Source organism: Hyperoodon ampullatus (assembly GCF_949752795.1).
Source record: "Hyperoodon ampullatus genome assembly, chromosome: 3".
Classification (NCBI taxonomy): domain Eukaryota; kingdom Metazoa; phylum Chordata; class Mammalia; order Artiodactyla; family Ziphiidae; genus Hyperoodon; species Hyperoodon ampullatus.
The window spans coordinates 65,183,123-65,209,295 of NC_136916.1; the positions used below are offsets into that span (position 1 = coordinate 65,183,123).

Here is a 26,173-nt window from a genome sequence, read left to right on the forward strand (position 1 = left end):
ATGAATATATTTTCCAAGTAGATACAGAGAACATTTTAAGTGAAGTTCTTTTTTTTTAAGCAAGATTATGTATATTCATAAAAGTTCCTTTTTTGGTCAGATTGACCCATCAAGGCTTATAATGGAAAAACTTCCATTTGTATTTAATTTCAGTTGGATTCTCTTCTAAGAAGCTAATAACCATATTCTATATGTGCTTAAACCTGTCGAGTTAATAGGAAATATACTGAGGATTCTTAGACAGCAAACCCAAATACAAAAAGAAGGGGAAGAAACCTCAGATGTACATCGTGATGGAGTAGATTGAATACTGTTATGTAGAAAGAACACAGCTGGGAACTAATCATTATTTTAGTACCTATAATGCACGAAACTAGTTCACTAGTTTGGGAATTGCAATACCCTCTGAGGAGTTCGGTAGAGATGTGCATAAAGGAGGGAGCCTATTTCAGACTTGGTGTGGTTAGGGGAGGAATGTGTTTCAGGGTCCAACAGGAGGCCTGTCAAGAAATTATTTCTAAGAGAGAGCAGGAGCTCAACGTAGCCATGCCAGCAGGGGAAAAAAGTGTTCTATGAAGAAAAGTGGAATGAGCTAAGGCATGGAGGTATGAGAAGACGTTGAACACTGGGCATCTGTATTCATTCAGGAGATACGGTGATAAATGAGGAAGTGGAAAGTGGTGTGGGGAAGGATGAGGTTGAAAAGGATTGTTGGGTTTTAAATACTAAGGACCTTATTTACCAGGCTATAGCGTCAGAACTTTGCCTTGACTGTGGCAGGGAGTCCCTGAAGGAAGCTTAGATTCACATCCTCTTTGATTTATTAGCTGTGTTTATTACCGCTCTTGCCCCACTAATGTGTTAAAACAACAACAACAAAGGAGGATGGAGTCTAGTTTGAAAGCTCTGTGATTTGTTTTTTGTTATTATTACATTAGGAAGTTTAAAAAAATTTTATTATATCCAATGGCAGAGAAAATATGAGTTATCTTAAAGCTCTGAGATTAGGAGTTTAAAACTCTTGGCTCTGATTCTGATTTCATTACTAATTTTGGCAGAGCATCTAGTCTCTTTTAGTCTCACATCCAGGTCAGATAAAATTAGGTTCTTGGACCCTTGTTTCTGCCCTGGTCCTGTTTATGAAGATGGGGGTGGGGATGGGGGTGGGGAATGGAGGTGGGTGCTCATGGAGAAGGCAGGCAAGCAAGCTAATTTCCATCAATAATGGTTAAATGAGTACTTCTGAAATTATTCCTTCTAGGGTATTTTGGCAGAAAATGCCAGGACAGTAGGATGTTGTAATTGAGAAGGATGATTTCCTGGTGGTTGAATTTCAGGCGCTCTGTAACCTGGGTAGAAAATGAAGACCTTAAGACCTCACAAGTGAACTCTTAAAGTTCCCTTTCTTCTATCAGACAAATTAAGAAAATAATAATTTGCATCTACCTTATTCCCAGGATGAACTGAACTTGTAATAGAAAGGTGAAATTTGTTGGTAATGTCAGGTTCAGCTCTTCTTTACTATTCCATCAGCCATTGTCTTATTCCGTATGGACCAGTTATCATCTCCTGTTGAGTTGGTCTACTTGCTTCCATTATCTCCCAGCTGCAGTCCCAGATTGTTTTGTCATGTTATTAATCTTCTTTTTAAAAAAATTGTTGTTAGAGTATAGTTGATTTACAATGTTGTGTTAGTTTCAGGTATACAGCAAAGTTACATATCTACATATATCCACTCTTTTTAAAATTCTTTCCCCATATAGGCCATTACAGAGTATTGAGTAGAGTTCCTACTGTATAGTAGGTCCTTATTAGTTATCTGTTTTATATGTAGTAGTGTGTATATGTCAATCCCAATCTCCCAGTTTATCCCCCCCTTTCCCTCGTCTTCTTAAAACACAATTTTCATTATGTTATTCCCTTAATTAAAAAATCCATACTACCATTTAAAATTTATTTATTTATTTGTTTGTTTGTTTATTTATTTATTTATTGGTCTTTTTGAGTTCCTTAGAACCTCTGTAATATTCTCTGTGAATGGGGAGAGGAAAGCTTGGGATGTGCTGGGGAATTGAGTCTGACCTAATAAAACAAATCGTATCATTAATTTGTATTGTCTAAATAAAACTTTTTTCCTTTGGCAAACATCCTTCAATCTAAAGTTACCTAAGGCATGAGTCCCTCATAGAAGGTCGTGTGATTGGAGGTAGATAGTCTTAGGGTGGTGAACATGGTGTTCCAGGGTTTCCAGCAACACACCTATCCATTTGCTGTTTGTAATAGTAGGGGAATACCTGTCTTTGAGGCACAAACAATTGTTACTTAATAATTGATTTTCTCTTATCTCTTTGATATTTGAACTATGTAAAGCACCTTGCATTCTATCTGGTATAGTATATAGTTACTCAATAGTGGTAGCTACTGTTACTATTACTTAACCTATTCATTGTATACAGTTGCTGTTTAAATTCATATGGTTGTGCTAATAGCCAAGATAATTTCCATGGTTGTTTCAAATTAGGATTAGTGAGACTTTAAAAGCATCTATTAACATTAAAATCATTATAGTATTGTTTTCTCTTCTCTTGTTTCTAATTTAATAACTACCAAAAAAAATTCAGGCTGGTTTTCCTCGATTTGTTCTAAATATTACGTGATGCTTTTTGTTTGAGATTTTGTTACCTTCTAGAATTTTTCATTAGCAGCTATGTATGTTGAGCAGCCTTGTTTTACTAAAGATTGATAATTAATGGGACAATGTGAAATTAGATAATTAAGCTTCTCTTGTAGAAAATGTTGCTATTATTCTTCCTTGCATCATGATTTTTATAATACTTAAATTTTATAACTCTGAAACTCCCTATAGGATGACTGAAAGATGATTTTCCTACCAGAAAGTAAGTGGCCTAAAATGATAGGTATATCACCACTTATAAGTTCAAAATTCTTATTAAAGCTCCATATTCATCCTTCTTTCAGCTGTACATCTTCTACCTTATGGATTTTTTAAAGATTCTGTCACTACCTTAGTAGTGTTCTGAGTAGCTTGACTTTAATGTGCTGTGTATTTTACTGATGACTTTCAAAAAATTATCATGCTTTTTTTTTAAAAAAAAAATAAATTTATTTATTTATTTTTGGCTGTATTGGGTCTTTGTTGCTGTGCGCGGGCTTTCTCTAGTTGTGTTGAGCGGGGGCTACTCTTCGTTGTGGTGCTCAGCCTTCTCACTGTGGTGGTTTCTCTTGATGCGGAGCATGGGCTCTAGGCACGCGGGCTTCAGTAGTTGTGGCACGCGGGCTCAGTAGTTTTGGCTTGCAGGCTCCAGAGCGCAGGCTCAGTAGTCGTGGCACAGGGGCTTAGTTGATCCACGGCATGTGGGATCTTCCCGGACCAGGGCTCAAACCCGTGTCCCTTGCACTGGCAGGTGGATTCTTAACCACTGTGCCACCAGGGAAGTCCTATCATGCATTATTGAACATTTAATTATTAAATTAGAAAGATGATAACTTAAAATCTGATTTTACATACTCAGTAAATTCCTGTGATTAGAAAATTCTCTCATGGTGTTCTATTTATAATTAATATACCAAGTGAAACTAATTGGAAGTATCTGAAACCCCTGGCAAAATCTGTAATTAGACATGTGATTTATAATTAACTGACTCTTCTTATTCTTGCCTTTTCCTCTCCATTTGAATTAATTACTTTTGTTCTTCCTTAGTGATACCTGTCTTCATGTTCAAGACACTGATTAGAGTTCAGTGATCACTGTGGTATTTTTATAGAGAGTATGGTTTTTATAAGAACTTTGTTTTTAAACTTTGCTTAATAATGTAAAAAAAATAACAAACCTTGAATCATATGCTCTATAAAGTATCACACTGAAGATTTTTGCCCACATTGTCAAATTAAGCATTTATTTTATCGGAGGCTGAAGACAAGCATAGAAAATAGACAGACTTGACCACTTTTCCTGTCTTGTACTTAAGGACCTGGATTTTTCTTGCCAGTCTGATCACTGTCTGCATAATTTTGACAGCATACCCATTGGCCTTGGGACATTGAGTAGAGCTGGTATTAATTCATTCATTATTTTGCTAAAAAACAGTTCATTAAAGGTCTACCATATGCTAGGCTTTGGGTGCAAAGAGGCAGGAATGATATTCAGAGTATTTGTCAGTCACTACAACACAGACACCAGCCAGTCAAGATGGCCATAGCACTGGATTCAGGGTCTTGAAGGACCCCTGCATTCTTTATACTGCATCAGGCTTTGCTGCTTTTGTTGTTGAGTTGGCGTGGTGGTGGTGGTGATGGTGGGAAGACTGGGTCATCAGCAGGTACCTTAGAGCTGGTGAAGTTTGGGACAGTGACTGTTTGCCAGACCATATTACAGAAGTATTTCAGCACAACCCTTAAGGCTGTACTGGTGTGTACCAGCTGAGTATTAGCTCTGCCAAGAGGTGTTCAGTTCTCTGACTGTAGAGTCAGAGTTACTACCCAGTTTGAGAAGTACTTAATGAAAGTGTATAGACAGTACATAGGGGTTTGCATGAGCCTTTTGGGGGAAAACTAGTAAAGACTTCTATGGTGACTAGAAATTTGCCATAGTCAGATTTGAGGAGGAGGCTCTAACCAAGCTGAGGGGAAAATAGCATTTGCAAAGGCAAAGGAGTGTGAAAGAGCATGGTGGATTCAGACATGAACAAATAGGAGAGATGGAAGATGAAGATGTCTTTCTCTGACCTTTGATTTTTTAAGCTGAATAAATATATATTAAGACCACGTTTGTATCTTTGAAATTGCTCCATTTTTGGTAAAGAACTGCTAGACTGTTTGATACTTAGTTTCTTTAACTATATCTAATTATTTTAGGTGTAGGGAAAGAAGGGAGAATAGGAATTTGTTACAGTTCAGGGCTATACTAAAGATTGATAGAGCAAGAGTGCAATGAAAAAACTTCTCTGCTGATTCACTGAGAGGCTTCTAATGAGCAAACACAAATTCAAACAGATTGAGGATGGTAGTTTTTTTTTTAATGACATAAAACTCTTGCCCATGAGGCTTTCTGGCTGACATCATGAAACTAATTTTGCTTAATAACTGTGGAGGCCTACAAATTCAAACGTGTGGAACAGGAAGTAAATTACTGGCCTGTCAGATTCCTGTTGCCTATCATCTTTTATCTGAATAGCAGCTTTTGTTTCCAGACTGTCAGGAGCAAGTATGTGGACCCCTTCAATGTTGAATTTGTATATGCTTGAATAATTCAATTCAGAGCTATCTAAATATAGCAAATCTACAACAGTGAAAACGCTGTATCTTCTTACACTTGTGTAACTTAGGGAACATGTCTATGGATATCTCTTCTCATTTCTGAGAGCTCTTGAGATATGTCAAGGATTTGTAGGGGTGTAAGTTCTGCTTTTATTGTCAGAGTTGATGACTCACACCTTTGAAATATAATGAACTCATATGGACAGCAGAATAAACATTTTCTCTGTGACTGTTCAACTCAATGAATGATTTGAAAGCACCCACTATGTGCTAGGAATTATGTGGAATACAAAGGTGAACTACTGGCATTTTTCTGGGTATCAAATTATGTGATTTTTTTTCTCTCAAGCTATATTTAGTAAAAATGACTGTCTTGATGGTGTATGTGTGTAGCGTAACAACAAAGGCTACAATAAAGGCTTGAGTTACTGGTAAACAGATTATTTGCTTCAAGGAGTGTTTTGAAATAATGGTTTAAGCTCTTTTATGGCTTCATTTTTTACAGCATTTTCAATTAATGTTACTTATTTTCTTTCTACTTCCCATTACTCTGAATAATTAGAAATGAGGAGTATTTTCTGTGAAATGTATATTAAATCCCAATATTAATTCAACAAGTATTTAGATAGCATCTACTAGGCCCTAGGTATGGAGTGAGCTGAATAGCAAAGTTTGCTGTCCATAGAATAAAATTACTCAGTAGAAAGGAAGCTAAAATAATAAAAACATGAAAACTTTCAGCTCTTTTGGTATACTTAATGTTATGAAAATAACAGTCAGCCTTAAATGCACAGAATTTACATTTGGTTTTGCAGGTATGCTGTATTTTTGATGTTGTTCACAAAGGCTATCGGAAAACTTAAGAAGGTGTAAACTGTCTACTTTTTGAATACTGATTACCTTAACCAGCATATTACATCTGTGTTTTTCTTTTTACTTATTTCATATTGTGGGTAGCCCAGTTACTTTAGAAATTAAAGCCATTCTGTATGCTATCACTTGGCTAGAGCCAGATCTAGGGAAACAAAAAGATGGTGAGAATCCTTGCTGTAACAAATTGCCCCTTTTGTACCTTTGTTCATTCCATTTCCACTTCCTGGAATGCCCCCTTTTCTTATCAAAGGTTTTCCCAAAACCTTACCTAAACATTTCCCTTGACATTTTACTCTTTGGAATTTCTATAACATTTTGTTTGTTGCACCTTTTGGGATCTTTATTTTTTACTTTTTTTGTATGTACCTGAACTGTGTTTTCTTTAGAATTATAAGCTTCTTGATGGTGTCATGAATGTTGAATTGGGACATGAACTTTTAGTTAATTTCCAGTTCTTTACAGTCATAAATGTGCTATGATATAAACCTTCGGATTTTTTATTATTTAGGACAGAGTTCCGAGAGAGAAGTTACTAGGTCAAAGGGTTTGAACTTTTTAAAGCCCTTGTGTATTGCAAAATTGCTTTCCAGAAAGACTTTACCTATTTACACTACCACAATAGTGGTATGTGCAAAGATGCCCATTATATTGTATCATTATATTACTATAATTATGTTATTATATTACATTGTAATTTGTAGCTATCAGTATAGCTGTAGATTATGGTATAGTAACAATCCCCCAAATCTCAGTGGTTTAATACAACAATGTTTATTTTTTGCTCCTGCTACATGTCTAACACATATCAGCAGGGGGTCTTCTCTCTCTCTTTGGAGTCATTTAGTGAACCACTCTGATCAGAGCTCCATCTGGTTACTTCCTTCCATAATCACTGCAGCAGTGGGTAGGTCTTCCAGTTGTGTACTGGTTCCTAAAGCTTATGCCTAATAATATCTCATATCATGTCTATGTACATTTTAGTGGCTAAAGCAAGTCATGTAGCCAGAACTAAGTTGAAACAGGGCAGTGAAGTGCAGTTCTACTGTGAGTCTAGGAAGGAGGAGGACTGGAACAGCACTAATAACTAACATCTTATTTAAAAAACAACTCAAATTTTATTGATGAAAGATGATATCTCAATTTGATTTCCTTTGCCAACGTAGGTGAAATTTTCATAACTTATTAGCCATTTGTTTTATTTAATCTTCCCTTTTACTTGTTTTATAAACACATGCTGTTGGTTTACTTTTATATTTCTAGATTTTTGAATTCTGTCATTTTTGTGAGGATAGGAGGTCATGGTGGTGGTATTATGGGGAGTGCAGACTTTTAGAAAATGCCTTCTGTTTTGAAAACTTGAGCAGGTGAACAAAAATTATTTTTCTTGAATTGATCCCCTCACCCTTGTTAATATAGTATATGTTTTGATAAGTTTTGTATTTCAAGATTTGTCAAAATGTTTAAATAATTATAGACCATAGAAAGTCTAGCAGAATTAAGATCCTTGACATTTTACAAGCTTCTAAAGAACAACTTGAGCACAAAATTTTAGGGGGTAAACGATCAAGTTAGGGTTCTCCTCTTGAAAAAATGAAGTTCCCTACTCAGATTTAGTCATATTGACCATGTCTTTTTCCTTTTTTTCAATGTAGGTATCTGCCTAAACTGGAAGTTATGCTGTAGAGATTTCTTTGTGGATTTGTCTGAAAACCTAAGGTGAGATATTTTATAAATGCATTTGCCTTTTAAGATATATATATATATTTTGTTGTTGTTGTTGTTGTTGTTGTTTTGTTTTGTTACACGGGCCTCTCACTGTTGTGGCCTCTCCCACTGAGGAGCACAGGCTCCGGACACACAGGCCCAGTGGCCATGGCTCACGGGCCCAGCCGCTCCGCGGCATGCGGGATACTCCTGGACCGGGGCACGAACCCGAGTCCCCTGCATCGGCAGGCGGACTCTCAACCACTGCACCACCAGGGAAGCCCCTTAAGATATATTTTATAATGAGAAATAATTGTTTCTGAAAAATTTAAGGCATTAAAAATTTAATGTCTTTCCCTCTGAGAGTTTTAATAGGAGGCAAATACTATTTATTATAAAGCTACATATATAGCATGCTTACTTTTACTTTGTAGGACATTTGATTGAAACAAATGAAGCTGGTTCTAGCAATTAAAATAGTTTTGAGTGAATTTTTCCTTTGTTTTTTATACTCAAAGTTTGGAGTTCACACTGCTGTTCCCTGACACGCACTTGAGAAAGATATTGGCATAATAATCTGATATTCTTGAAGGCAAACCTTCAATTAGTTAAGTCATAGATTACAACAACTGGTAACTATTTTAATAGTTCAGTTATTAAGAGTTTTCTACCACTCTGTTCTCTTGGAGTTGATTATTTTCTCTAGTTCCCTCTGTTTGAGGGGGGGCTTATAAAATAAGGATATATCCTTTAGTATGTTAGTGTTTGGTTTCTATAGATAGCATTCCACTCTAAAGGTAGTATCATAGCTCTTTCCCTTTTCTTACATGTCTTGGCTCAGATCTTCTTCATCTTTTAATTTTTTAAATGTGACATTATAAGTCCATCATCTGGTCTTTCCACCTTGAGTCCAGCTGCTCTCTAAGCCATTCTTGTCACACTTATGAGGGTGCTTTTTCTAAAAGATAAATGTCATCATGTTAGTCCATGACTCAGAATCCTTCAGTACCTTTACAGTGTTCAAAGGATATTTTAGACTCCTACAGAGCGGTATAATCTGCTTTATATCCATTTTTCCATCTCACTAGTGCTCTAGGAATGTTAGGAACTAACATTTTAAGAAAACAGCTTTACTGAGAAATAATTTAGATACCATGAAATTCATCCATTTATTTAAATTTGATGTAATTTATTGTATTTACAGCGTTATGCAACTATCACCACAGTCTAATTCTAGAATATTTTCATCACTTCAAAGAGACATCAGAACTCATTAGCAGTCACTATCCATTCCTCTCTCTACTCAGTCCCTGGCAGCTACTAATCTACTTTCTCTCTATAGCGCTGCCTATTCTAGACATTTCATATAAATGGAATTGTACAGTATGTGGTCTTTTGTGACTTATTTCTTCCATTTAGCATAAAGTTTTCAAGGTTCATCCATGGTTCATCATGAACCAGTATTTCATTCCTTTTTATGGCTAAATAATATTCTATTTTATGTGTCAGGAGTTTAGCTGAGCTTGTGAGAGAGAAGTGGGTTGGGGGGCAGGGATAAGCGCTCAGCTTCCAGGTGTCAAGGTAGCTGATTAAAAACAACATTCCAAAATGAAAGTAACATTCTAGTCTTTATTCACTTACTGAGATAGTATAAGCAAGAGGCTAAACCTGAGAAAGTGCAGGCCCTCTCACTCAGGTGAATCAGTACGGGGTTGGGGGGGTTGTCTCACTGCTGAGGGAGCCCCAAACAAAAGGTTCCTGCAGTTTTATGGACCCAGGGCTGGTTGGAGGGTGAGATGGAAGGACTTGGAGTGGAAAAGTACTGAGTCAGAGTAGAGAAAAAGTGTCTTTAATGTTTCCTCCCTAATGAGAAGATCTCAGAAGAGGCACCTGAAGAAAGGCCTCAGCTGCAGGCCACGTATAAAGAAGCTTCTGGAAGAAAGTACCTGGGCTAGGGATACAGCTGTGCTAAAGAGCATGGTCAGTCAGAGGTGCCTGGGTCCTTGGCTGCAACTCCCTTCAGAGACTGCAGTGCACTGGCTGTGCACCAAGTCTGGTCAGGGGAGGGCAGGTTTCCTCTGTGAGGCCTGCCAGGGCCTTTGTAGTCATTTATGGTCAGGTTGGAAAAGTCACACGTCGATTTCTTGGTCAGGAGCTGGACTCCGCAATATGCATGTACCATATTTTGCTTATCTGTTCATCAGTTGGTGGACATTTAGGTTGTTTCTACATTTGGGTTATTATGAATATTTTGCTATGAACATTTGTGTATAAGTTTTTGTGTGTACATGTTTTCATTTCTCTTGGGTACATACCTAAGAGTGGAATTGCTGGGTCATTTGGTAAATCCATGTTTAACATTTTGAGGGGCTGCCAAACAGTTTTCCAAAGAGACTGTATCATTTTTCATTCCCACCAGTGATGTATGAGTATTTGTTTCTCCATATCGTCACCAACATTTGTTATTATCCTCTTCCTTTTTTTCTTTTTTTAAATTACAGCCATTCTAATGGATGTAAAGTGGTATCTCATTGTGCTTTTTTTTTTTTTTTTTTTTTTTTTTTGCGGTATGCGGGCCTCTCACTGTTGTGGCCTCTCCCGTTGCGGAGCACAGGCTCCGGATGCGCAGGCTTAGCGGCCATGGCTCACGGGCCCAGCCTCTCTGCGGCACGTGGGATCTTCCCGGACCGGGGCATGAACCCCTGTCCCCTGCATCGGCAGGCGGACTCTCAACCACTGCGCCACCAGGGAAGCCCTCATTGTGCTTTTGATTTGTATTTCCCTAGTGGCTAATGATGTTGAATACCTTGTCATGTGCTTAATGGCCATTTGTATATCTTTCTTTGAGAAATGTCTATGCAAATCCTTTGCCCATTTAAAAATTAGGTTATCCTTTTATTGTAAGGGTTCTTTATATATTCTGGATACAAGTCACTTATGAAATATATGATTTGCAAATATTTTCTCCCATTCTGTGAGTTGTCTTTTCACTTTCTCAATATTGTTCTTTAAAACACAATAGTTTTTAATTTTATCTATGTTTCTTTTGTTGCTTATGATTTTGGTGTTTTATCTAAGAAACCATTACCTAATCCAGTGTGATGGAGATTTATTCATATTTTCTTCTAAATGTAAGTTTTATTGTTTTAGCTCTTAAATTTAGGTCTATGATTCATTTTGAGTTAATTTTTATGTATGGTGTGAAGTAGAGGCTCAGCTTCATTCTTTTGCATTCAGATATCTAGTTGTCCTAGGCCATTGGATTATCTTGGCGCCCTTAAAGAATATCAGTTGACCATAAATGTAAGGATTTATTTCTGGACTTTTAATTCGATTCCATTGATTTATACATCTTTCCTTGTGCTAGTATCACATTGTCTGATTACTGTAGTTTTGTAGGAAGTTTTGAAATCACGAAGTGTGAATTCTCCAAGTTTGTTCTTATTCAAGGTTGTTTTGACTCTTCTGGTGCTTGCATTTTCTTTCTTTCTTTTTTTAAAAAAATATTTATTTATTTATTGTATGGCTGCGTCAGGTCTTAGTTGTGGCACGCGGGCTCTTCATTGCAGTGCACATGTGGGCTTCTGTCTAGTTGTGGTGCACAGTCTCCAGAGCGCGTGGGCTCTGTAGTTGTGGCATGCAGGCTTAGTTGCCCGACAGCATGTGGGATCTTAGTTCCCGGACCAGGGATTGAACGGGTGTCCCTGCATTGCAAGATGGATTCTTAACCACTGGACCACCAGGGAAGTCCCCCCTTGCATTTTCATATGAATTTTAGGATCAGATTGTCAATTTCTACAAAAAAAGATCCATCTGGGATTTTGATAGAGACTGTGTTGATCTGTATTATGAATCTGTAAACCAGTTTGGAAACTTTACAATAGTAAGCCTTCCAGTCCATGAACATTGGAGGTCTCTTCATTTATTTAGGTGTTCTTTAATTTCTTTCAATGATGTTTTATAATTTTCAACGTATGTCTTGTGCTTTTTTTGTCGAATTTGGTCTTAAGTCCTTTACTCTTTTTCATAGTATTGTGAATGAAATAGTTTCTTTACTTTTGTTTTTGGATTGTTCATTGCTGGAGTATAGAAATGTAATTGATTTTTAAACTGTGCACCCTTGCTGAACTCTTAGTTCAACTGTTAGTTCTAGTAGTTATTACTTAGAATTTTTTTATATTTAATATCTTGTCATCTGCAAATAGTGATAGTTTTATTTCTTCCTTTCCAATCTGGATGCCTTTTATGTCTTTTTATTACCTAATTGCCCTGACTAAAACCTTCAGCACAGTGTTAAATAGAAGTGGTGAGAGCAGTCATCCTCATCTTGTTCCTGATCTTAGGGGGAAAGAATTCAGTCTTTTAGCATTAAGTATGATGTTACCTGTGGGTTTTTCCTAACTGCCCTTTATCAGGTTGAGGAAGTTCCCTTTTATTCCTAGTTTGTTCAGTGTTTTTGTCATGAAAAAGTTAGCATTTATTGAGACCTTTCAATATATGCCAGACCCTATGCTAAGACCCTATTTAATTTAATTTTCATAGTAGTCCTTTGAAATAGAGATTGTTATTTTATGTCATTGAGCTGGTAAATAGTAGAATCAGATTTCAAAACTTGTATGCTGAACGATTATCAATTAAATTCCCTGTACATACCATGCTGATTTATATGTGTGACTTTGTACATTCTAGTTGCTGCCTCTTAGAATGCATGCTCCCTCTCCTTCTGCATCATGAAGCTACCGCAGCACTTTGTACCTATAACTATCATAGTACTATTTCACTGTGTTGTGATTGTTTGCATATATTTCTCTCATTTTAGAATCTGTGCTCCTTGAAGTCAGGGACTTTGTCGTATACATCTCTGAATCTCCAACGCATATCGTAGAGATAGAAGAGAGATGTGTCACAGAAACCAGGGGATTAGAGGGTTTCAAGAAGAGTGTCAGGAACTTCCCTGGTGGCTCAGTGGTTAAGAATCCACCTGCCAATGCAGGGGACACGGGCTCGAGCCCTCTGGGAGGATCCCACATACCGCAGAGCAACTAAGCCTGTGTGCCACAACTACTGAGCCTGCGTTCTAGAGCCCGCGAGCCACAGCTACTGAAGACCGTGCACCTAGAGCCCATGCTCTGCAACAAGAGAAGCCACCACAATGAGAAGGCCGCACACCACAATGAAGAGTAGCTCCCGCTTGCTGCAACTAGAGAAAGCCCGCGCGCAGCAACACAGCCAAAAATAAATAAATAAAAATTTATTAAAAAAAAAAAAGAGTGGCAGAAGTCAGCAGTGTCAGATACTGCAGAGAGATCAAGTAAAGTAAGGTTCACAAAATGACTATTGGTTTAGTCTTTTAGTGATTTTAGCAAGAGTAGCAAGAGTGGTTTTTGTTTTTGTTTTTGTTGTTTTAGTGGTGGGTACGGAAACAAGATTCTGGTAGGTTGAGCAGTGAATGGGAAATGAAGAAGAAGAGACTGTCAGGAAGTAAGGACTACTGTTGTGAGAAGTTTAACTGTGAAGGGGAAGAATGAGTTTAGGGTGCTACACAGAGGAGAACATAAGATATTTTTTAATATAGGAGAGACTTTTGAGCATGTGTATGTACAGAGCTGGTGGGAGAAGGGACCAGTTATGAGCAAGCTTGTGGAAGTGGAGAGAGGAATGACACAGAGAATAGGCTCCCCTGCAGAGGTGAAAGATTGCATCTGGAATACGTATTTGCCTGAAGTAGCCTGTTTCTTCTGAGGGAAGGATATGCCCATGGATGTAGCCAGAGATAAATTTATGGGAATGAATTAGGAAATATAGGCAGTTCCCCATTCCTCTGAAATGGAAAACAAGGTCCTTGGCTTGGTGATGTTGTGGTTGGCGATGTTCTGGAGGGAGGCAACAGTGGTGAGATATGGAGTTTGAAGGGAGTGGTGAAGGTTTGGCATATCTGCTGTGAGGCATGGAAGAGGTTGCTTGCCAGAAACATGAAAGTCTGAGAGCCTCTTTCTCCCCTCCCTCCATGTAAATTGAAAAAACAGGTATGTGGTCAGAAATTCAGATGGTACCAAAGGATTTACAGTGAAAAGTAAGTCTTCCTTTCACCTTAGATCCCCTGTCCTTATTTTCAGAATAAAGTTCCATTAGAAGTTTATTAGCTTTCAAATTATTTTTGCAAATATAAATTTTAAAATATCTATATTGGAATTTATTTTAATCCATGAGAATGTACTGTTCTACTTCTTCCTTTTTCAACTGCCTTTCATCACTTGGAGATCTTTCTGTATATTTAGATCTACTTCATTCACGTTTACAGCTGCAGGCTATTTTGTGTACGAATATAGTATAGATGATGTAACCAGCACTTAGATAAGTTCCAATCTTTACTCTCATAAAAGCCATGTTGAATTAATAAATTCTACCTTTTAAAATAAAAATTCATTGTAGTACCTTAATTCTGTGCCTTAATTTTGGATTTGTTCTGTACACACACACCTTGAACAAACTGATAATATATACATACTAAAACTGAGTTGTCTTTAAAACATAAAGACATCTTCAATATTTGAAACTGATACCCTTAGTTATCACGCTCAATTTATTTCTGGGTTTGAGTGATAAAAAATTCTGTCTTCAGGTGTTTGCTATTTTTAACACTGATGCAAGAAACATTCCTATACATGACTCTTACAGTTCATGTGCAATAGATTCTCCTGGGTACGTAACTATGAATGGAATTGCTGGGTCATACGGTATCAGTAGTAAATATTAAACTTTAAAAGATAATCCAAAGTTTATTTCTAGAGTGATTGCCCCATTTTATCCTTCTACCATCAGTGTATAAGATATCCTGTTGTTTTACAGTCTCTCCAGTACTTGGTGTTTTCAGACTTTAAAAATTTGCTAGTTGAATGATCTAAAATAGTATCTAGTTGTGATCTTTAAAAAAACTTTAAAAGCGAGGTATAATTTTCAACTTTACATAAAATGCACAGATCTTAAATATACAGTTCAGTGAGTTTTGACATGTGCATATACCTATATAATCCAATCCCCTATAAAAATTTAGAACATTTTTATTACCACTTCAGTTTCCTCAGGCTCCTTCCTTGACATTCTTTTCCCTCACCAGAGCGAACCACAATTCTGATTTCTATCAATTTTTTTTAAAAAAATCATCTTTTCTCACCATCATAAACTTCTTTCCTCCCATTCTCGCTCTCTTTTTTAATATGTCTTTTAAAAAATTTGTGGTCAAATATACGTAACAAAAAATTTATCATTTTAACCATATTTAAGTGTACAGTTCAGTGGTATTAAATGCTTTCACGTTGTGCAGCGATCACCACCATCTATCCCCATAACTCCTTTCATCTTGTGAAACAAACCCCCATTTTCCCCTCCCCCCAGTCCCAGGCAACCACAATAATGCTTTCTGTCTTTATGACTTTGACTACTCTAAGTACCTCATGTAAGTGGAATCATACAATATTGGTCTTTTAGTGACTGGCTTATTTCACTTAGCATAATGTCCTCAAGGTTCATCTGTGTTGTAGTATATTTTCCCTTTCTTTATAAAGCAGAATAATATTCCATTATATGTATATACCATATTTTGCTTATCTATTCATCTGTTGATGGATACTTGGGTTGCTTCTGTGTTTTAGCTATTATGAAAAATGCTCCTGTGAACTTCGATGTACCAATATCTCTTCATGATCCTGCTTTCAGTTCTTCTGGGTTTATACCCAGAAGTGGATTTGCTGGATCATTTGGTAATTCTGTTTTCATTTTTGAGGAATCACTATTGCTTTCCACAGCAGAAGTACCATTTAAAATTCCCCTGAACAGTGCACAAGGGTTCCAGTTTCTCCACATTTTGCCAAAACTTGTTTACTATGTTTTTCATAGCAGCCATACTAGTGGGTGTGAGATGTAGTTTTGATTTGCATTTCCCTAATGATTAGTGATGTTGAGCATCTTTTCCTGTGCTTATTGGCCATTCGTATATTTTCTTGGGGAAATGTCTATTCAAGTCCTTTGCCCATTTTTGAACAGGGTTATTTTTGTTGTTGTTGTTGAGTTTTAGGAGTTCTCTATATATTTTCGATATTAATCCCTTATCATATATATGATTTGCAAATATTTTCTCCCATTCTGTGGCTTGCCTTTTTACTCCATGAATAGTGTCTTTGGATGCACAAAACAAAAATTTTCATGAAGTCCAATTTGTCTGTTTTGTCTTTTGTTACCTATGCCTTTGGTGTTATATCCAAGAAATCATTGCCAAATCCAATGCTCTGAAACTTTTGCTGTATGTTTTCTTCAAAGAGAAAGGTCTTGCATTTAGGTATTTGTTTTAGGTCTTACATTTAAGTATTTGATCCATTTTGAGTTAACTTTTGTATATGGTGCTGGTGAGGGTTCAACTTCATTCTTTTGCATGTGGATAACCAGTTTTCCCAGTGCCATTTGTTGAAAGATGATTTCTTTTCCTCATTGAGTTGCTTTGACGACTTTGTCAAAAATCAGTTGACAGGGACTTCCCTGGTGGCACAGTGGTTTAGAATCCACCTGCCATTGCAGGGGACGTGGGTTCGAGCCCTGGTCTGGGAAGATCCCACATGCCGCGGAGCAGCTAAGCCTGTGCGCCACAACTACTGAGCCTGCGCTCTAGAGCCCGCGAGCCACAACTACTGAGCCAGTGTGCCACAACTACTGAAGCCCGCGTGTCTAGAGCCCGTGCTCCGCAGCAAGATAAGCCACTGCAGTGAGAAGCCCACACACCTCAACAAAGAGTGGCTCCTGCTCACCGCAATTAGAGAAAGCCTGCGCGCAGCAACAAAGATCCAATGCAGCCAAAAAAAAAAAAAAAAAAAAAAAAAAAAAATCAGTTGACTGTGTATGTGTGTGTCTGGGTTCTGTCTTGTGTTCCATTGATGTATTTTTCTTCTTTTTGCTGGTACCATACTATCTTGATTACAGTAGCTTTATAAGTTTGGAAGTCAGATAGTGTAAGTCCTCTAATTTTGTTTTTCTTAAAGATTTGTTTTGGCTCTTCTAGGCTCCTTGTATTTTCATTTAAATATTAAAATCCACTTTACCACTTAGGTTTTAGGATCAGCTTTTCATTTTCTGAAAAAATGTTTGTAGATTTTGCTTCACACTGTACTTACTCCACAGGTCAATTTGGAGTGAGTAGACATCTTAACACTTTATAAACATGATATCTCACTCCACTTATTTAGATGATCTTTAATTTCTCAAGAGCTATGTATTTTTTTTAGTTTTCAGTGTACAAGTCTTCTACTTTGATTTTTTTATGCTATTGTAATGGCATTTTAAAAGTGTTTCATTTCCAGTTGTTCATTACTAGTATATCATTTAATTTTGTATATTGGCCTTTGTAGATTTTAGTAGCCTTTTTTTTCTTAAGATTTTCTAGGCTTTACTATGTAACTATGATATGTATGTAAGTAAAGACAGTTTTACTTCTTCCTATCATATATTTTTTTAATTCTTTCTATCATCCTATCATTCTTCCCTTGCCTTATTTACTAACTAGAGCCTCTAGTACAATTTTGAATGCAAGTGGTGAGAGCAGACATCCTTGGATTGTTCCTGATTTGGGGGAGAAAGTTTTCAGTCTTTGACCATGAAGATATTATCCTTGGGTTGAGTAACCCTTTCTATTCCTCGTTTGCTGAAAGGTTTTTTTTGTTTGTTTTTTTAAAAATCATAGTGGGTGATGTTGAATTTTAATTGTGGTCCTAAAGGATTTTTAAAAGGAGATATAATTGTGACTCTCATACAGATATAAAATTGTCACTTGTCAAGTATTTTATTTAACTCACTATTGAGGAAACTGGTAAGATGTTAAAATCAGTTCAAAGGGAAATTTGAAGAGCTTCTCATTTATGTGTAGTAAAGGAATGCTGAAATAAAATTTTCAAATAAATGCAAAAATTGTTATATCTCCTGTGCAATTACCAATTGTAATCCACTGGACACAAGTAATTTGCTCTGTTGTACACAAGAATAATTCACATTATCATCAATTTTCTACATTTCATCAAATTGAAAAATTGCTCAAAGGCAATGAAAGATGGAGGTAATGTATGTGTGAACTTGAGAGAAGTTTGACTCATTTTTGTTTGTTTGTTTCTTTGTTTTTTGGTCCATTACGAAGCTTTCCATGGTTTTTTGTAACACAGGGTCTTGCTTTGAAAATCTGTGATCCCCAGTGATGAACAGTTTTTTGTACATGTGTTGGTTATATGTTGCATTCTGCTGTGAAATGCCTCTTCATTGTCTCTTGCCCATTTTTCTGGCCATGTTCTGATTGTGTGTGTATGTGTGTGTTACTCCTTTATATGTTATTTATAATAGTGCATTACAAGTTGTGTGTATTGTGAACACTTTTTGCTAGTTTATAACTTGTATTTTTACTTTCTTGAAGGTATTTTTTGATGAACAGTGGTTCTTAGTATAGTCAAATTTCTCTTATTTAAGAAAATTTTCCTTACCCTGTGGTCAAAAGATAGTCATCTTTTCCACTAAGTTTTTTAAAGTTGCTTTCGATGTTTAAGTCTTTGATCCATATGGTGTTGATTTTTTGTATGGTACAATGTTAGGATCAAATTTCACCTTTTTAAAGAAAAATAGATGTTATGGACTGACTGTATGTCATTCCCCCTACCCCAAATTCGTATGTTGAAGCTCTAATGTCCAATATGTGGTATTTGGAGGTGGGCCCTTTGGGAGATAATTAGGGTTAGATGAGGTCATGAAGGTGGGGCCCTGGTTCAATGAGATTAGTGCTTTTATAAGAATAGATGCCAGAGAGCTTGCTGTTCCTTTCTGTCTTCTATGTGGACACAGCCAGAAAGTGGCCATCTGCAAGCCAGAAAGAGAGCTCTTACCAAAACCTGACTGTGCTGGCACCCTAATTGCAGACCTCCAGCCTCCAGAACTGTGAGGAAGTATTTCTGTTGTTTAAGCTATCTTGTCTATGGTATTTTGTAATGGTAGTTTGAACAGACTAAAACATCTTGTTTTACATTTACTCTTTGATACTTGATATTTTACTGTCAGACAGTGCTTCTGTGGGGAGGATCAGGTTTATGTCCCAGTGATATCAGGGTAAGAGTTAGAGAGTCCCAGGCCTCAGAGAGCTTGAGTCAGTCAGTCACTCCTAACCCCGTACAATATAATCTCAGGTCACTTCTTTACTGTTTCTCTTGAGGAAGAGGTTTGTGTAGGAGCAGAGGGTGATGTGAAGAAGCAGCCAGGGGAGGTTAGTTTGTATCCAGCTGTTTTTCTCAGCTCCTGTTTTCCTGAGGACCAGAGACCAGAGGTTGTCCCATATATGGGACTACGTTGTGTGCACATAGTTGCTGGGACACAAGAAAAGCAAAAACAGAACTTCAGTAGTTCTTTTTCTATTTTGTTATCCCATGGCTTTGGTGGGCTGCCTCTTGCCTCAGGCCAAAGCCACCATTCCACACATGCCAGTTCAAAATGGGTCCTTGTCACTGCAGGTGTTTCTCATAGGTCTCTCCATTTTTCCTGTGTAACTTCCCCAAGGGCTGATCTTCTGAAAGGGCATCAGCAGTTTTGCTAACTCATGATCTCTGTAGGAGTTAGAGCCAGTGTATAATTTTTCCTGGTCTTCTTAGACTTCCTTTATATAATTACAGGTAGCTTTAATCTGACCGAGCAAGTGAGTAAGTTGAAGATTCCTCAGTCACCTGCAAGCCTTCTTGCCATGTCTGAAGCCCTCTATAGAGGCTGTGTAGAGGTGTAGGCTGGCTGTAACAAAGAGTCCTACAGAATCTTTTTGCCCATCCAGTGGTATTTCACTGAATTTTCACCCAGCCAGTGTTGGCTTTTTGGATAGGTGGAGCCAAAAAGCCAGCCTTCAGGTGGTGTGAGTTGCTCAGTTCTACGAGGGTCTCTGACTTAACGTGGCTGTCCTTCTGCTTAGTCATATTACTTTAAATTCTAACTCTGGATAGTCATTCTTACCCAAAATGGCCCATGAATTTTAAAGTATTTTATTGCATCTTTCATGTAATTTGTATTCTGCTTATAATGAGTATATTAATATTAAAACGTTTTAAGTTTCTGCATCAAAGAGACTTGCTGCTCCAGGAGAAAGTACTATATTTATCCTGTTGTTTTTCTTACTGTCTGCTCTACCTCTCTGCCCTCCTCGAATAGTCAGTCTACCACATCATGCTAGCTTCCATTATAAATCCATGTGTTGTACTTATTTCCCTTCTTTCTGTGTGCTTCCAGGGGAGAGGCCAGGACCTGTTTCTCATTTATTTTTGTATTCCTAGCCCTGGCATAGGTCCTGCCAGATTTGCCACAGAGTAGGTGCTCTATAATTGTTGAAGCAGTAAATACATAGCAAAGTGCTTAGGATTCATAACAGGAGTTGCTTCCTAGGGGGAAAAGTATGTACTCATAATCATGTTGGGTCCTTATTTTGGCGTAGTTAGAATAAATGGTATGTAGGGTAGTTTGTAGGGGAGGGCTGGATCGAAAAGTACTTCCTTGTAAGCTATGTCAAAAGGTTTTGATAGGGATCTCTGAAGGGTCTTAAGCAGGAGATTAACATGATTAATATTTTGTTTTAAGAAGGTGATTTTGAGAATAGTATGAAATATATATTGGAACGGAGAGACTGCTTGGAAGGTAGTCCAGACAGGAAGTAACTGGAGAGGGGGTAGACTCCAGAGAGGTTTAGCAGGTAGAATCTATAGAACTTGATGACTGATATTATTGTTGGTTGGGGGAGGATGGGGGCAGGGAGAAGGAGAGGAAGAAATCAGGGATGACTCCTACATTGTGCAATTAAATGGATGGTAGTGCTATTTATTCCCAATGCATGTTCATGTATAGAAAGAACTTGTGGAGTAGGGATGGATAGGGTTTTGAAATAATTTAGTTTGAGGTTTCTCTGAGATATTCAAGTGGAGATGTGCAGATCTGTGTACAATTCTTGGAGAGAGGTGGGGGCTTGAGAGAGAGATTTTTGGGTTAATAGGTTTTCAGGAGTGGTTGAAGAAGAAATTGCTCAGGATTTGAGTACAAAAGCCTTGAGCACATCTAGTTTTAGTGGACAAGTACAGAAAAAGGCACTGGTAAGGAGATCAAGGAGAAACCAGGTGTTAATAAAGGATTTTTCAGTAATACCGTTGGCTTCCTCTCTTCCTGGAGACCAGATTTTCCTTTCAGCACCCTCTATTTGATCTTTGTCTTCAGACCTTTTCTTACTTTGAGCATTCTCTGCTGGGAGAGATTGTAGATGAAAATAGTTTTACTTTTGAACCCAGCAATTGCTGGTTCCTTTATATTTCCTTAAATTTTGCTTGAAAACAGAATACTTTCTTTAACTCATCTCTCTATCTGTAAAAAGAAATCAGTTGACACTTTGGACCTTCTGCTTGGGAATTACCTTAGCTAGAAGTAACAGTTCATTATCAACATTTTCTCCTTTTTAACTTAGCACAGGCAACAGTTTTGCTAAATTTTCTGCCACTTTATAACAAGGGTCTTCTTTCCTCCAGCTTCTGAGAGCATTTTACTCACTCTCCTTTAAGGCTTCTCCAATAGCCTTCTCAAGGCTCATCAAGCTTTTGCTAATGAGATTCTTAGGGCCCTTCCACCTTGTGTCTACCACCCAGTCCCAAAGCCAGTACCACATGTTTTTGTTATGTTAGTACTCTAGTTCCAGGTACCGAATTATGTTCTGGTAATCGCTGGTTAATCGCTGTTTAACAAATCACCCCAAACCTAGTCTCAGAACCTGCATGACTTTTCCTTAACCAGCATTAGAAGTCATTCAGTGTCACTTCCACCACAGTCTCTTGGTTACTAGCAAGTTAAGTGCCACTCTGGATTTAAGAAGGGAATTAGGGTCTACCTCTTTATGGGGAAGTGGCAAATTTACATCATAGAAGAGCATGTGGAATGGGAGATATTTTTGCAGCATATTCGGAAAATACAGTTTACCACAGATGGATAAAATAAAATACATAGGATTACAAAGGAAAGCAATTATACTAAAATATCATTACCAAACAAATTGTGATAAAGTAATATGTGCTTGTTTAACATACTATACAACAAGATATAGTGGCAGGCCAATAGTAATTTAGTAAATTTGTGAGTACAGTATATATATTAGTAATTTTAGAGGTTTGGAGAAAATAAAGAAATAATTTATTTTGCCATCTAAGTTCATGGACCTTCTGAATTCTATCCACAGACCCTACTGCCCTAGGTTAAGAACTCTTGGATTAATATAATGGTGTTAGCAGAAGTCGTATTGCTGTGGACTGGAGAGGGAATTTGCGTGAGGGCAGAGACGAAAGGGAGGACACCATAGGGTAAGTTCCATATAGTAGGATTTATTTGCCTTTTAAGCTAAAGGTTTTGTTGTTTTTTTAGGTGGAGACTTAAATGTGTTTATGTAATGAAGGAAAGATACTAGTGAAGAGAGAAAGTTGAATACATTGGTAAGATAAAGGGTATTTAAAAGGTTTCTGAGAAGGCAAGAGAGAGTGTGGTCTTGAGCTTAGGTGAAAGCATTAGTCCTGGATGGAAGGAGAGGCAAAAGGAAAGGAGTTATGGATGTTTGTAGGTGCTGTTCTTTTATCAGGTCACATGCATTGAGAAAAATATGGATAAATAAATTCAACACAGGAGCAAGGGAGGCCAAGGCGGGCCTCAGAGAACATTACAGCAGAGGTCCTGGAAAATATAAGAATGTTGGGGTTAGGGTAGGCAGGAAAAGGTAGTGAAATAAAGACAGAAAAAAGTAACTGATAATGTAAGTGACTGGATGCAGAAGACAGACTTTGCCTAGTTTACAGTTTTGTTTAGTGCCTTCTGTAGGCCAATTCTCCTTACTATGGATATGGAGACAAAGAAAGGTGGAATGAGAATAAAATGCAGTTATATATTTCGATATCTGCTTATTTAGAGTTAACTTTTTCTAAGTGTCTTGTTTAGCATATGTAATTAATACTTGTAATGCCTTTGCCACAAAATAACATGAAAGCCGAGGAGCTTCTTTTTCATGGTTATTTGGGATTGATATTGAAAAGCAGTACGTATGTTTGCTGCTTCCATGCTTATAGCTGGGTGGAAATTGGCCTCAAAGGGTCTATGGCTTTCTTTGTCATTAGCCAACAGATGCTTGCTACAGTGTTTTGCTCACTGAGTCTTTATTTAATGTGAGGGTAATGCATCTCTGTACACTCATGAGAAGAGCTGTGCAATACAGTTGCTCATTTGTGTATAGCAAATATCTGCCTTTAGCCACACATTGATCCTTCACTAATGATTTTTCTTTTTTGTTTCACCAGCCTGTTATCAACACCTGGTTGGCTTATCTATCTTCAAATTGCTTTGACTTTCTAGTACGTTGATCCTGACTTTAGTATGTCTGTTTTATAGGGGAAATATTTTCTGTCTTGTCAGAGAATTCTTCAGAAATTCTCAAAAAATTAAAAAATTTAAAATTTCAGATCAGGACTATATATCATTAAAAAACTTAGGTTTCTAGGCACAAATATTCATTTATACATGAGTATAGTATGAAATTGCTAATTTTCAATATTGCATATAATATATGCAATATTGTATGTAATATTGTATATATTATATATACTTATGTATATATACTTATATATTATAAAATATATTTTACCGCAATAAAATATTTCTTAAATGTTTATTTATAATATATACAATATTACAAATATTATATATATACATACATATATATATTTAAAATTGTGGTAAAATGTCGAAGCTTTCTTCACAGCCCCTATCTTCCCTCAGCAACTGCCCTTTGGCTACCTTTCAGGCCTAGGGTTGCACATACCTGCATGAGGACCTTTCCTGGAAATGGGGTCTGCCATTTAGGCTAGGAGTTCTGGGATTCCAGGTTGGTGGAAAGTGGTCTCTTGGGGTGAGACCAAGTAACGTGACACTTCCTCTTGGCCCTTTTCTCTGCTCATTACATGGGGAGAGGTGTGGCCACAGGAAGGCCAGATCCTGTTGCCTTGATCTAAGGGTAGTAGTGATTTTAATTGTGTTTTAATAAATTACTGGATTTGGTTGCCTCCAAGTTTATTCCTTCCTTTTGTTGTATAGCCAGAAGGATTTCTCTAAACCAAAATCATTATCACATCCCTGCTTGAAACTTTTTAGTGCTTCACATTTTCGTTGAGATAAAGGCTAAACTCCTGACATGACTTTTTGAAGATCCTTTGTGCCCTGTTCTGGTCATTGCTTACTTTTGCTATTATTGAGCTCTGTTGTTGCCCTGCCAAACAAGTACTCTTTTCTACCTATACAGCTTTGCACAGGCTGTAGGTCTGTTCTACTCCCCTCTCCTCATAAGCAATCTCTAGTATATTTACCAAACTCCTACTAATAGTTTAATGCTCAGTGATTAGTACACATTTCTTTTATAGCACTTGTTGCATTATGTAATATTTGCCTTTCTGTAAGCCATGCCCTCTGCCTCCAAAGGCAAGGGCTAATTTGATTCGGCATGCTGTTTCCTGTACTGATAGTGCGTGGTACACAATAAGTGCTTAATAAATGTGTGTTGAATGAAGACTGTAATTAGTGGAACACTTTAAATGTGAATTGCTCTAGAGAACTATGTTTGCAGAAAACTCCTGCATAACCAAGGTGATTGAGGAATGGAGTATTTCAATTACTGATTATGCTACGTAGCAGTCAACTTCAAATGATCAATTTTAGATAATTTTAGTATAGAACAAAATGGATTAATACAGAATTTATTTGTATTAATTCATAAGATGATTCAGCATGATCATTCTGAATTGTGTGGCTTTTTTAGAGCTATGACTGAGGAAGCTGTGAGGATCAAGTGTTATCTGTAGTGTTGCTTTTTCACAAGCTGGGCCTTGTTTTATCAATTAATCTCTAACACATTTACTGAGTGTTTTGTCTACCTAAAAAGTATACTATAAAATTAACACTAGGTAAAAGGGATTCAAAATTGCATTATTGTCAAATATAGTTTTAAAAATGCTCAGAAGACAGGCAAGCAACGTACCTTAAGATGTATGCACAATCTCAATTCACCAGGAAACTTAGTACATTCAGGCTGTGCCTTTTGGATGACAATCCTTGATGAGTCCAAGTGAAATCTTATGAACTGAGCCAAGCAGTTACTTTGATGGTAATCCCTGGCCATAACTATTTCAAGTGCTTGATCCCCACCCCAATTATATGTTTATTCTTCTCTTATTCATAGGAAGGTAGTGTGAGTGATTGCTGCTCATTTGTGTGTAATGTAATGGTTCTTTTCTCTCACTCACCCAAAAATAATGTTGCCAGTTATTAGTTGCAAAACTCAGAAATTACTTTTATGCATTTGGCCCTCCATTTTCACATCTTTGAAAGTGGCTTTGAGCAGAGACCTGTTTGGAACTCAGGGAACACGCTCCTATTTGCACAAACGGTCTGAAAACCTTCATGGTAGCTGAGCTCTGACCTCCTACATTGCTGTGCCATGTTCTCTTGTTAAACCTAGAAATCTTCCTTCAAAGCTTGATCCCTTTTAAAGCAAGAATTTGGAATATCAAGCAGATGTATATATATTTTTAATGACATTCAGAAAAATGTATTGTAAATGTAACTATTATTTAGATGCTGTATTTTTCAATTGGCTCATCTCTACTTGAGTCCTTTTAATCAGTTTCCCAGCCTGTCCCTTCAGCTGCATAATAATGCAGTATTTGTAGCATAATTATTTTATGAAAGTGAATCATCTTAAGTACAAGAACTGATTGACCTACGGGTTAACTACAGAATCTTACATGAAAGAAAGGGCAATTTAAAGGATTGATTAAGTAATTTTTAAGAATGTGAATATTGGGGTCATCAGTGATAGAAACAACGTACTGCTTGATTATGATAAAATATTCAGCAGCTCACTAACCCAGCTGTCCTGTTTAAATAATCTATGAACAAACAGAATAAAAATAATTCTTGCTGCCATGCACTAAACTAGTATCTACTGAGGTTTTAGTTTGGGAAATATGTCAAAAAACTTGTCTTTGATTTGAGGATTTTATATGTTAAGAAGCTGATTGATTCTATTAAATACAGAATGGAAACATTTATGTCTTTTTAGTATGACTTTAACATAATTATTAATTGAGTACAAGAATGTGATTGCTTGCTAAGGCATAGTTTTTTGTATTAGTCAAGTTATGAGTAAGAAAGGCTTTCAATCTCTGTCTTAAGAGAAGCAGTATTCAGTGTCCCAGGTTT

At 37.0% G+C, this 26,173-nt stretch overlaps 1 long non-coding RNA gene across 1 annotated transcript in view; it reads left to right on the forward strand.

Annotated features, from left to right (window-relative positions):
• The window catches only part of LOC307050394, a 96,623-nt gene that overhangs the window by 43,246 nt on the left and 27,204 nt on the right, over positions 1–26,173 (forward strand). The window contains exons 2-3 of the long non-coding RNA XR_013810792.1: positions 7,804–7,867; positions 22,119–22,239. This is a non-coding gene — a long non-coding RNA (uncharacterized lncRNA). The remainder of the gene's footprint in view (positions 1–7,803; positions 7,868–22,118; positions 22,240–26,173) is intronic.